Source organism: Callorhinus ursinus, unplaced genomic scaffold, assembly GCF_003265705.2.
Source record: "Callorhinus ursinus isolate GAN/ISIS: 27379988/994484 unplaced genomic scaffold, GSC_fseal_2.0 scaffold47, whole genome shotgun sequence".
Taxonomy (NCBI): Eukaryota; Metazoa; Chordata; class Mammalia; order Carnivora; family Otariidae; genus Callorhinus; species Callorhinus ursinus.
The window spans coordinates 8,330,251-8,342,750 of NW_027397109.1; the positions used below are offsets into that span (position 1 = coordinate 8,330,251).

The 12,500-nt window shown below is 55.1% G+C and overlaps 1 protein-coding gene across 7 annotated transcripts in view; it reads right to left on the reverse strand.

Annotated features, from left to right (window-relative positions):
- The window catches only part of APBA2 (amyloid beta precursor protein binding family A member 2), a 233,116-nt gene extending 230,774 nt beyond the window's left edge, over window positions 1-2,342 (reverse strand). For 5 of the 7 annotated variants that reach the window (XM_073882532.1, XM_073882527.1, XM_073882531.1 and 2 more), the window contains exon 1: window positions 1,691-1,922. The gene's annotated coding sequence lies outside the window, so the exon portion shown is untranslated. The other 2 variants (XM_073882524.1, XM_073882525.1) reach the window with 2 other exon arrangements.
- Between the last annotated feature and the right edge of the window lie 10,158 nt (window positions 2,343-12,500).

Sequence of the window (12,500 nt, forward strand, 5' to 3'; positions counted from 1 at the left end):
CACACACACACACACACACACACACACACACACACACACACACACACCCATCTGGTTCAGCCTGCACTCCTCCCAGGCGCAGAAGCCCAGTACTCTGGAGATGGAAGGGGGGGGGGGCGGCACCGCCATGATCCCTAACAAATGGCAAGAGGTCTGGAGAGACACAGGCTGCCTCCCACAGAAGACCCTGGCAGGGCCCCATCGCTAGTACTATCAGCAGACCCAACCCAGCTCCGGACACCACTCCAGGGGTCTCGCCACCAGCACTAGAGAGGCTGCCAGCTCAGTGCCGGACCGCTAGCAAGCTCCAGCTGGTCCACTAACTCCCTGGACACCGCCCAGAGTCGCACCAGATTCTATGTCAGGAGACCCTCTCAAGCCCCGGCTGCGGACCACCAGCCTGGAGTGAGGACACAGCACAGGACATCCTGGCAGCTCTGGACTGGGAAACGGAACCACGTGCCCTGCACGGTGGAGGAGAAATCCCTGCCACCACCTCACCAGGGTCTAGCCCGGAGGCTCTGGGTAGCCACAGAGTACCTCAAATGTGCACCTCAGGAAAAGCTGTCCTGCTTGTACTCCCAAAGTCATTATTTCTTAAAACCGCTGTGGTTTCTCAAAGGTGGGGGGCGGGGGGTGGAGAATCCCAGAAAGGGGGCCAGAGGTTGAAGAAGCCAGGGACAACTCAGCCCACGGGAAGAAGCGCTGGGATGAGAGTCCCGAATGTGGGGGACTTCACCGTCTGCATGGTCAACCGTGAGTTTTTAACCACAGATTGGAGACTGGCCCCGGTCAGGCAGTAAACGAACAGATCTGAAAAAAATTAAGTCCTCCTTCTGCAAGTAAATACTAAGTTAAGAGGAGCAGGCTCAATCTCAGCCTCCACGAGCGGCGAGGCTCAGACAGGGCGGGCCCCTCGCCGGCGCCCTCCGGACCCTTCCTCGGCGCCCGGCCCAGAGCAAGTTGGCCCCCAGCCGCGGCACAGCGAGGCCCGCCGCCCGCCGCCCAGCTCGGGGGGCGGGGGGCTCGATGTTCGCCTGGATCATCGGTGGCCCAATCTCCCAGCAGCAACCCGGCCAGGCTGTGCGCGCTGCGGGGAAGGGACCGAGGCGAGTGGCGGGTCGCGCCGCACTCCCAGCCCCGCGCCGGCGGCCCAGGGAAACCAGGGGGTGGAATTTTTAATTGAGGAGTTTCTCCCTCTGGGCCTCATTATGAAGGGAAATGGGAGAGGGAGAAGATCGGGACTCGCCTTCTCCGGAGGCAGGAACCCCAGAAGCGACCCCAAACTCGGGACTTGCCCTGCACGGGGCGGGGACTTGCTGCCAGCGCCAAGCGGGGCCGCGGAACGCACCAGCCGCCCGGCCAGCCCGGCGGGACCCGAGCGGGCCGCCACCGCCGGCCAGCGCCCCCCGTCCGCGCAGGGTAGTCCCCTCACCGCGGCGTCCTCCGCCCGGCATGCGCGAGCCTCCGGCTCGGCCTCCCCGCGCCCGCCGGCCGGTCGAGGGGGACGCCGGTCCGCTCCCCCACCCCCGCCCCCAGACCCCAGCGGCGCCCGGCCACCCCGCAGTGCCGCCGGTCCGGGGGGGCAGCGCTCGGGCCGCAGCATCTGCGCCCCGCCCCGCGCCCCGGCACCCCCCACCTCCGCGCCGGCCCGGACGCCCCCAGGCTGCGGCCGCGGCCCCCGGCTTACCTGGCCCGGGCGCGGCGCCGCGCGGGTGAACGGCCGCCCCCGCCCCCGCCCCGCCGCCGCCGGCTCCGTCCGCGAGGCCGAGCGCCGGGCCGCTGCCGCAGCTCTTTGTGAGCCCGCGCCGAGCCGCACACCGAGACTGCTAATGAGCCCGGGAAGCTGAATAGCGGCGGGCGCGCCCCGGACGCGGCGTACGGCACGCAGGGCCGCCTCTGCCGGGCGCACGCGGCACGGCCGCCCGGCGCTCCCCGCACCGGCCTGCGGCGGCCGCCTCGCGCCCCCCCCCCCGCCCGGACGCGCCCCCCCCCGCCCCCCTGCCCGGGAACCGCCGGTCGGAACACGCCCGCGGGCGAGAGCGGGCCGCGGGAAGAAAGGGAAGACAAAGATGCGTTGGTGCCCAGCCCCCTCCTGGAGCCCGGCGCCCGGACAGTCGGCGGGCGCACCTGGGGCCCGGGTCCTTCGGGGCTGGGCTCAGGGACAAGCACCGGAGCCCGGGCTCTGGCCGCCGCGGCGCCCCGACCGCCCCCGGCCCTGGGGAGCACACAGATTCCCGGGCGCGCCCCGGACCTGCCGGATCGGGAGCCGTAGCACTCTGGTCTTCAGGCGGGTCGAACAGGTGACGGCGAGCTCCACCGCGGCCGCACTCTGCCCCGGGCGCCGCGCTGCCCCCTGGCGGGCTCGGGAGCGCGTGGCGCGCGGAGGGGCCGCGGCGACCGCGCCCTGCTCGGCCCCGCGCGGCGGCGTGCGGAGGCCCCAGGCGAGCAGCCCTCGGGGATCGCTGCCTCTCCCGAAGCGCCATCTGGGAGGGGAGGCTCCCCCACCGCAGGCCCCCCAGTCGCGGGCTGCATTCCAGGTCTTCTCCAGCCTCTTGTTTCTAATACTCTCTGCTACCTGAGCCCTCCACTGCTGACCTTCCCTACCTGGGGCCCCGCCCGAACGCGCTCTCTCCTAGCCGTCCTGAATGGAGAGGACCCTAAGCTCGTCCATTTCCAGATACCTACGCACCTCCCAAGGAGAGTCGGTGATGCACCCCCCCACACAGTGTTAATAATCCTCCCTGAAGCCCTTGTGCTGAAGACGCTGGTGTCACGTTTGACCCCCCTGGCCCTTTCAGGCGGTCCTGGGGCAGATGGAGTAACCTGAGAGCTCTACCTCGATGAGTGCACGGGGTGCCTTGGGGGCTCAGAGCAAGGGCTCAGGTGCCTCCTCCCTCACATCCTGATTATTTGCCTTCTGTTCTCTTTTGTCCTTTGTCTGGATTAGGGTGAAAATGTGGTGGGGGCAGTTCTGAAGAGGATTGCCACTGGAGGAAGAGGAGGTCCGGGGTGGGGGGGGAGCCCCTTCTCCCGCTCCTCTGAGGGTCAGAGCCCAGACCCAGAGGAAAAGGGGCTGGGGAAAGCTAAATCCTGAGCCAGACTAGCACCAGCCGCAGACTTGGGGTGGACTTCCCCTGGCCCTGGGCTCCCTCCCACTCCCCAGTCCCCTCTGCCAGCCCAGTAAGCCAGAGCCTCCTGTCAGGGGGAAACTGGTCCTAGTAGGGCAGCTTTGTAGCCCAAGTGCCAAGCAAAGGCAGGGAAGGCAGAGCCCAAAAGCCGGCCAGGGGCAGATTCCCGACCTACTGCCCCTTGCCCCTGGAGGTGAGCTTATCTCCACTGTTTGTGTTCCACCTACTTAAGCATTCTGTTCCTCTAGCCAGCAAAAAGTTCAGCTTCATCTAGCCTTCTAGGGCCCCAGCTTTTCCCCAAATGCCAATGACTGGATAGAAACAATTGGGAAGAAATTATTCCATAGCCTTAAACGTCAAGTATGAAATCCAAGTGCATTCATCTTTTCATCTTACCTAGCTCCAGTGTGGTGAGGTTCCTTAGGATAGCAGACACTTATGCCTGGAAATGATCTGCATAGCCTTGTGCATCTGTGAATATGGGCGGGTGGCTAATTCTGTGCTGTTGCCTTCCACGACTCTCCTAGCACTCTTCCCATGGGCAAGCTCTGGGCCAACCACTGGGGTCAGACCCTATCCCTGCACACAGGAGCAGTCGTGGCTGAGGTCCACAGTCCACAGTGTCGAAGGCACAGGCCTGCCTCCCCCTCACTCAGGACTCCTAAATCTGGTGAGTCTGGCCAACCGTCATTATTCAGAGAGTTTTGAAAGAATTTTGGAACAAGAAAGACCCAAGTCTTCCACGAAACTTAAAAAGCCACAACATAAAAGATTGCTAAATTTGATTTCAGAAAACTTCCCACATGCCAGTCATCATCAGAAGCAAAGTCAACAACAAATCAGGAACAAAATATCTGCAACTCAGGACCACTAGCAGTTCATTTCCCTAATATATACATATCAAAAATATATGCTTATATGTATAAGTACATATATATATGTAAGTATATATACTTATCAAAAACAGATAAGAAAAAAGAACAACTCCATAGAAGAAAAAATAAAACAGACCAAGGTATGAAACAGTTCACCGGTAAGGAAGCACAAATTATTTTTGAACATCTGAAAAGATATCCTCATTCATAATTAGAAATGCAAATTAAAACTACACCTAGACACCATGGTTTTTACCTCTCAGAGACCCAGGCGTACACACGATATGTCCCAAGGGCAAGGGGAAACTTTCGGAGTCCCACACTGTGGGGGAGTGGAAATTGGTATGCCTTCTATGGTGGAAAATTAGATCACTTCTAGCGAAATTACAAACACACAAGCCTTTTGACCTAAAAATTCCATTTCGAGGAGTTTTTATACACATATACTACACACGCGCAAAATAGCATGAGCAGAATTATCCATTGTGTCGTTTGGTATCCGTGAGCAGCAGACTGTTCAAAACGTGAAGGTACATCCACTCAAATTATATGCAGCCAGAAGAGGAGGAAAAAAGGAAACATGATGAATTAACATGGAACGTGCAAGATACACTGTTAAAAGAAAGAACAAAGAGAAGAAGGTGTGTGTAGTGTGCCAATGTGTGTAAGACAGAGAACAAGAAAAAAGAGGGAGTGTAGGCATGCCTGCCCACGTTCATAAAGCCTTTCCTGAAGGATCATCTGAAACTAATAAATATTGGTCGTCGGTGGAAAGTAAACTGGTGGCTAGGGCAGGAGTGACAGGATGACTTTTCATTCATTATATATTTTTTGAAGTATGTAATATTATACTATAATAATATTATTTATCCCAAAACAAAATCTTAAATTATCATTCATAACCCTGGTTCTTAACCCTGTAAAGGGTAACAGACTTCTGAAATCTCTGATTTTTTTCCCCTGGGGAGGAAAACAATAGACACTGATCCAGAAACGAAGATGCATACTGCAGTAACCCCAACTTTGGATCACATGGCCATGTGACCTACCGCCACTTAGTGGCGGTATCTGTGAATTGCAGGCGTGGTGCCAACCCCGTTCAGCCCCGAGAAGCTCCCCACCAGAACAGATTTCCTACGGGGCATTTATAAAATGGAGCCCAAATTTTGTCAATTCCTCGGCACTTACCATAACTTAGTTTTGTTTTGTTTTGTTTTTTAAAAGATTTTTTATCAAGCAGGGGGAGCGGTGGGCAGAGGCAGAGGGAGAAGCAGGCTCCCCGCTGAGCAAGGAGCCCAATGCAGAACTCCATCCCAGGACCCTGGGATCATGACCTGAGCCAAAAGCAGATGCTTAACTGACTAGGCCACCCAGGCGTCCCTCACCATAACTTTGTTTTAAAAAATAACACACGCCTTCCTTATAGAGGGCAGAAGATTAATGCTCTGCCTTAACGTCTGGGGAGGACATTCCCTCATAAAACTCCTGCGTGACAGAATATTAATTTTTCTTCTGAAGCCAAGTATATAAATGGGTTTGACTGATAAGGTCATGTTCCCTGTCTGTGGGGATGGCAGAACAACTCATCTCCCATAAAGTTACCGCTAGGCCAAGTTGGGTCTCACCTCTCTTGTTAATTCCAAGCCCTTGAGCTTTTCTTCCTTACCTCTTCACCCCTTCATCCTTGTGTAGTCAACGTGCCTTGAACTGAAGCCAGGGGCTACTATTCTCATCCCAGCTAAGGCACCAGCCAGGACAAGGCCTCAGGTAGATCACCTGAAGCCTCCATTGTATAATTTCCTTCTCTGTTCAGGTGAGGAAGTTGGCCTCTAAAGTCCCCAAGGTCCAGGACGTATGAGAAGAAATGTCATCTAACCCCCCAGCCCCGCCCTGAGAATCTCTTGATGCTCTTACCTTCAGGATTTAAGTCAGTGGGAAGATTCACCAACCAGGTCATACTCTGGTTTTTCCAAGACCCCATGCTTTACTTTAGAAGACACATAGCATGAAAATGCCTTTAAATACCATGAAAGCGAAGTACCTTCCTAAAAAGCAAATACCAGGATTTTTTTTTTTCCTTATTTCAGGGCACAGATTCTGCAACAAAATTCAGGCTTTATGGCAATAAATAGATGATTATAAATAATGAAACCCCTGGCTCCTGAGCCTCAGGAACCATACAGAACAGTCTGCAGGAGGATGGAGCATGACCTTTACCCCCAAGCAGGACCTTAGAGGGGGGATCCCTGGTGTGGGTGCTGGCCTGGGTCTGGGAAAAGCAGAGGTTTGTTGTTTTGGGTGATGCCCACAATGCAGACCTTCTTTACTCTAGAGACTCTCTAGGGTACATAATGGAGGAGGGCTAGTAGAGACCACGAGGCAGGGATGTGGGTAGTATGTAAGGTACAGATGGTAGGTAGGTAATGTGACAGAGAGAGCCAGGTGGACAAAGCATGGTACAGCGCAGACAGTCACCTGAGCATGCGGCGGGCCCTCCTGGGAGGGAAGGACTACAACTCCAACTGCTGTTCTCCAAGATGCAACATGAAGGAAGCCACAGAGGGACCAGGATGACCCAGGTTAAAGGCTGGAGGGGCATCCAGACAGAACTCCAGGACCCAACCTAATAGTTCTAGAGAGGTCTGCTTTGGGCATGTCCAGAGGGCATGTGTTTGGGGAGCAGTGGCCAGGCATAGTCACAGACCGGGGGCAGAGCCCACCGTGGAACTTCATCATGGCAGGGGCCCAGAGGGGCCCAGAGCTCCAGCAAGACCCATCTTGAAGGTTCACTGTTGGTATCGAAAGCTTCTGCCTTCAAGGCCTGACTACACCTCTTCTGGAGCCGCTGAGCATTTGGAAGGGATCTGAACCCCCTCAGCAAGGAGCAGTCTCAAAGAGGATGCCGATAGGCAGACTGAACATCAGCAATTAACAAGAAAAGACAAATCAGCAGTACCCCGGATTCGTCACTGGTGTTTGTGAGGTGGGTGCTGTGATAAGATGACACACCCTTGACTCCGAGCTATGGAGCTCCCCTTTCTGCTCTTCCCTGAGCACAGAGTCCATCAGATGTTCTGGTAAAGGCCACAGAGATGCTCCTCTGAGGAACCACCCTTCCTTTATCCTCCTCTTAGGAGAAGCCCCCCCGCCCCACCCCGGCCCACTCACCCCTCCCATGGGATGGACGATCTGGATAGGCACATGAGTTGGGCCAAGCCAAATCTGTATATTCTATCCCCCTGACTCTACGGCTTAGCTCAGGGGTGGGTGTGTGACCCAAGCATGTATTGTCCCTAAGAGAAACCCTGCCATATTCTCCCTAAGATTTAGTCCCAGGACTTTTGCTGGAAGTAGTGTGAAAGAGACACCCCCTCCACGGAGATTGTAAGCACTAAGGATAATGCAAGCCTAAAGCTGCCAGGGCCCCCTATGCAGGGCCCTGCTAGAGACTGAGGCTAAGCCAGAGGAAAGCAGGGCTGAAGGAGGCAGTAGGCCACAATGACTCATTTGAAGCTCTGGATCCAGCCATGCCTGATCTCCCTGCCGCTAGACTTCTCAGTTATATAAGTCAGTTTGAGTGGAGTTTCTGTCTCCTGTAACCTGAAGAGTCTTGTCTGATACAACGAGAATCATGAAACTTATTTGGTGCAGCTAAAACCAGTAAGTACTAGGAAGACACAGAGCCGTGAGATTCCAGAAGGTACAGCAGCATTTATTGTCTCGGGGCCTATTTCAGTTCCAAAACCAATCTTACTGGAGCACCTCCGGGCCCTTGGAGCCATGTCTTAAAAGGAACTTTAAAAAACTGGGTACATGAAGCTTGCAGAAGGAGAGCTTCCGGGAGGTTGTCAGAGAGCTGCCTTCTGTGGCTGGACCAGCTATCAAATGGGGAAAGAGACCCAGGCTGAGTCACCACGGGGTCAACAGTGGGAGTGTGGTTGTAAGAAGCGGCCTTGCGGTCATTGATGCTAGGCTCTGCAGGGAACTTCCGCATGGCATGGGCTCACCGGGTGGCCCGGAGGAGCCCATGTGGGGGCTCCAAGGACAACTGTACAATGTGGCTTTTCCAGGGGCAGGACCCCAAGCTGAATGACCTCACTCCGGGTTCAGAGTTCACCTTGTCTTCGAACCTGCTGTACTTGGTTTATAGGAGGTTAGCCATGTTTCCCCATCCCACATCAGAACTGGGAGCCTAACCCAGGTGATTTTGCAATGATCTGGCAGAGATATTTTGAGTTGTCGCAGCTGGGGCTGATGCTACTGCATCTAGTGGATCGAGACCAGGGATGCGGCTAACCAGCCTACGATGCAGGGGCAGCTCCCCACAGCAGAAATGATTTGTCCCAAGCCCAGATGTCAATGGTGCTGAGATTGAGAAACCCTGCCATATTCTCTTCTAATGTGTCCATTTATTTACATGAAAAAAAACCTTATAAATACGTAAAAGTTACCCATTCCCTGTCCCCCATCCCCAGCCACAGGCCTAGAGCCCCCCCAACCCACATGTAAGTACAAATGCAGGCCCAGTGCCGGAGGGAGGAACTAGCTCAAGGCGTGCTCCCCGCTCCTCTTCCTCAAGCATGACTGAGCTCCTGCTCTGCTGGTTGAGGTCCCAGGGCCTCAGTGGGGCAAGGCCTGATGACCACCTTGACGCCTGCATTAGGGTCCAGGTGACAGGTAGATGGTTCCCTGGTGAGAAGGGCTGTGGGGAGGGCTTCCTGGAAGGAGTGCATCCAGCCTACCTTCCTGCTCCTGGGGGCTGCCTTGCACTCCGGTTCCCTCCCTGCCACATCCCCCTAACTCCCCACCTCCCCACATTGCCCTGCACCAATCCCTAGGCTGGATCCCTGCTATTTCCTTGGGTCTGGCTGCGGGTCTTGGAAATAGTCCTAGAACCCTTTACACTGAATGCACTGACCCTGGGGATCCTCCTTATAGCTTCCAGAGAAAGAACTTGGAGGCATTGTTCCTTTGCAACAGGGTCCCTTTCTCTCTGGAGCGGGCTCTTTGATGCTTTGTCAGGGAAGCTCTCCTTAAAGAAACCCCAGGCAGAAAGCCCAGGATTCCGCAGTGCCGGGCTGGGGGGAGGGGGGCCCAGAGCCTGGCAGGCAGCAGAGGCGAGCCGCCCCCCACCCCTGCCTGACAACTGTTCCATTTTTTCCAGGAGAGCCTTCTTGGCCTGCCTACATGTTCCTACACGGCTTTTGTTGCTGCTTGCGGTTCTTTATATATTTGCATGACCGTTCGGTTAGCAGTTCTCTCTGATCCTGGAGGCTGTACATTCAGCTGATGCATGAGGCCACTCAGGATCAACTTCTGTGCCTGCCCTGTGGCCATTTCGGTCAAATGGGTAACCACAGGGCTATATCATGTTTGGGAATACTTCGTGGGTCTAGGAGGCCATGTCCTGGCCAGCAAAGGAGGTAAAGATACGTGCCCACAGCTACTCAGCTTGGGAGAGCCCAGGGGAGGCTGTAGTTGATCGACTTTAGGACATTATATTTTAGAAGCCGTTATGGGCTGCACTGTCACCCCCCAAAGATGTTAAGTTCCTAACCCCTAGTACCTGTGAATGTGACTTAATTGGAAATAGGGATTTGGCAGATGATCAAGTGAAGATGAGATCCTTAGGGTGGGCCCTAATCCAATATGACTGATGTCCATCTAGAAAGGGGGTGTTTGAACAGAGTCAGACATGCACGGAGGGAAGATGATGTGAAGATCCAGGGAGAAGACCATCTATAAGCCAAGGCACGCCTGAGGCCCCCAGCAGCAAGGACGGAGGCCTGGAACAGATTCTCCTTCATGGCCCTTAAAGGGAACTGACCCTTGCCAACACCTTCATTTCGGACTTCCAGATTCTGGAGCTGTAAGATAATGCAATTCTATTGTGGCAGGCACCCAGGTCATGGGATTTTTATTACAGCAGCCTCAGGGAACCAGTAGATCTCTGAAATTAGGGTGCTCCCGAGGCATGTTGCAGCCAACCCCAGCTGTGCCACGTGGTCCCGTGTGTGCCCCTCTGCCAGTTTCAGTGGGCTTTTCTTCCAGACGGGTCCCTCTGCTCTCCTTGGAGAACCACCCTTCACACCACTGGGGAGACCTTCCTGGAAGGAAACATCTTTCAGGGCAGGAACTGGTACAAGAGTATGGAAGTTCTCTTACCTCCAAATGGGACAACCCCAGAGAGGTATTTAACCCTTCCAGGCCCACATGGGCTCAAGCTGATCTGGGAACTCACCTGAAGACGCGTCCTTCCTCAGCTTCTCCCAGGGCCCCCTCACGGGGCTGTCCTGGGAGCAGTTCCCTAGAAGTCACCTCCACACGCACCTCCATCTCAGCCTCTGCTTCTGGGGTTCCAGACCTAAAAAGGGTACAGAAGTGGCCCCAGGAGGCCACCCCTGAGGAAGGGACTCTGGAGACAGCTGACACGCCAGGCAGAGGTGAGTGGAGTGCCGAGAACCACCCTTCCCCCCCAGCTCCCCTTCTGGAGCATCGCAGTCCCAAGATTCTCACCTGTGTTGAATCAGACTGGAAGCCAAGTGGAAGGTGACCCTCTAATGGTGCAGAATCCCTGGGGATCAAAGGTAAGAGGGAAATGAGGGAAGCCGAGCAGCTCAGGTTGATCAATTACCACGTTAAGGCACATGGCAGCATTTGAGCAAACCCTCCTCCCCTGCATCAGAGACTTGGCCCAGGTCACTTGAAGAGAAGCAGGATTTCAGAGATGGCTTCATTCAGAGCCTCAGCAATTGTCCTGGAGCAGAGGCATGGCCCCGTCAGCCAAGGAGGGAAGCCCTGCTCAAGGGCATCCCTGAAAGCCAGCGGGGAAGGAAAATCCTCCCATAGACAGACTTCAGACAGCGTACCTGGTCACCCACCTTGAATGGAGAGAGAAATGGCCCAAGGTTGGACATATTTATTGGCACAAGTAAGTGGCTTGGCTGGTTGGTCTGGGCCAAGGAGCAAACGCGGAAGCTCTATGTCGCAGTGGCCACGTGTAGATGGACCTATGGGAGTAGGCGCACTGTGGAAGGATCTCGGTGTGGCACATTAATCCCCACCTGACAGCACCCAGTGCAGAGGAAGCATGACATCAGCAGGTAGACAAGGGGATTCACCTGAGAGGTGTCCTCCAAGTGTCTGTCCTCAGCCAGCACAGGGAGGGCACAAGGGACCCATGAAGAGCAGCCATGGTGGCAGAGAGGGAGGCGATGCATGTTCCAACAGCCTGGACTCCCTCTCACCCAGACTGATCTAGCCCCTGCCACTGCTGAATGTCCCCCTGTCAGCAAAAGAGACCATGTCGAGCCCCAAATATGTCACCACCCCTCAGAGAGACAAATCGATTACCCCTTCTGTTCTGCAAATTCCAACAATTCATCCTGATTGGGACAGTCACATAATTTCCAGGGATGGTTTAATATTTCCCGTCAGAATCACTCTCTAAGTACTCATGTCTTCTGATCAACCAACATGGGATCCTGCACCATGTCAGCTCGGACCAAGCGGCCCACTTTATGGCAAAGGTGGTATAGGGAGCAAAAAGCACATGATCATAAGATCCATGTTCCTACAAGATTTTGCACCAACTGGATGCTTTTGGCCTGGTGGAACGTGGAAACAGGCTCCTGACATTGCATCTAAGTTGCCAACTTAGGGATACATCCTGCAAGGTTGGGCACTGCTCTTCAGACTGGCACACGCCTTCAACTACAGGTTTAGAATGACTGGATGCATAAGCCAGGGAGCCAGCAGCAGTCCCTTGTAGGAATGACCCTGCTCATTATCGTTCCTAGTGACCTGCACTGGGGATTGGTGCTTCTCACCATCACCAGTTTGGGTTCTGTGGGTCTCCTGAGGTTCCAGAGGTCCTCACTGCCAGAGAGGATGAGATTTTCCACTGGAGACCCAGGACAGTCTCACTGGACATACAACAACAGGGGCTACCTGGTAATTTGGGGTTCTTTGTGCCAGGAGACAAGCGGGTAAAGAAGAGGGTTGCCATTCTGTAAGGGAATTAACCCTAATTGCCATGTTGAGAGAGGAATAAGGAGAACTGTACTTGAATTGGGGGTCCATTGTGGCATCTCTGGGTGCTCCCATGCCTGGTTTGAACCCTAACTAGACAGCACTGCTGTCATAACCTGGTGAGAGTGTGGCAACCAGGGGCTCAGCCCCCCAGAGATGGAGGTGATCCCACTGGGCACAGCACCCAGCCAGCAGGGCTGGCCAAGCATGAGGGGAGTTTAGGACAGATGGTAGCTGTGTGTACTAGTTTCCTGGGGAGCCCATGGCAAACTACCACAGACTGGACAGCTTAAACAACAGGAATGTCTCACGGCTCTGGAGGCCAGAAGTCCAAAATCGAGGTGTCAGTAGGGCGGGCTCTTTCTGAGGGCCATGAGGGAAAATCTGTTCCAAGCCTCTCTCCTTGGCTTGTAGATGGCCACCTTCTCCCTGTGTCTTCATACTGTCTTCCACGTACCGACAT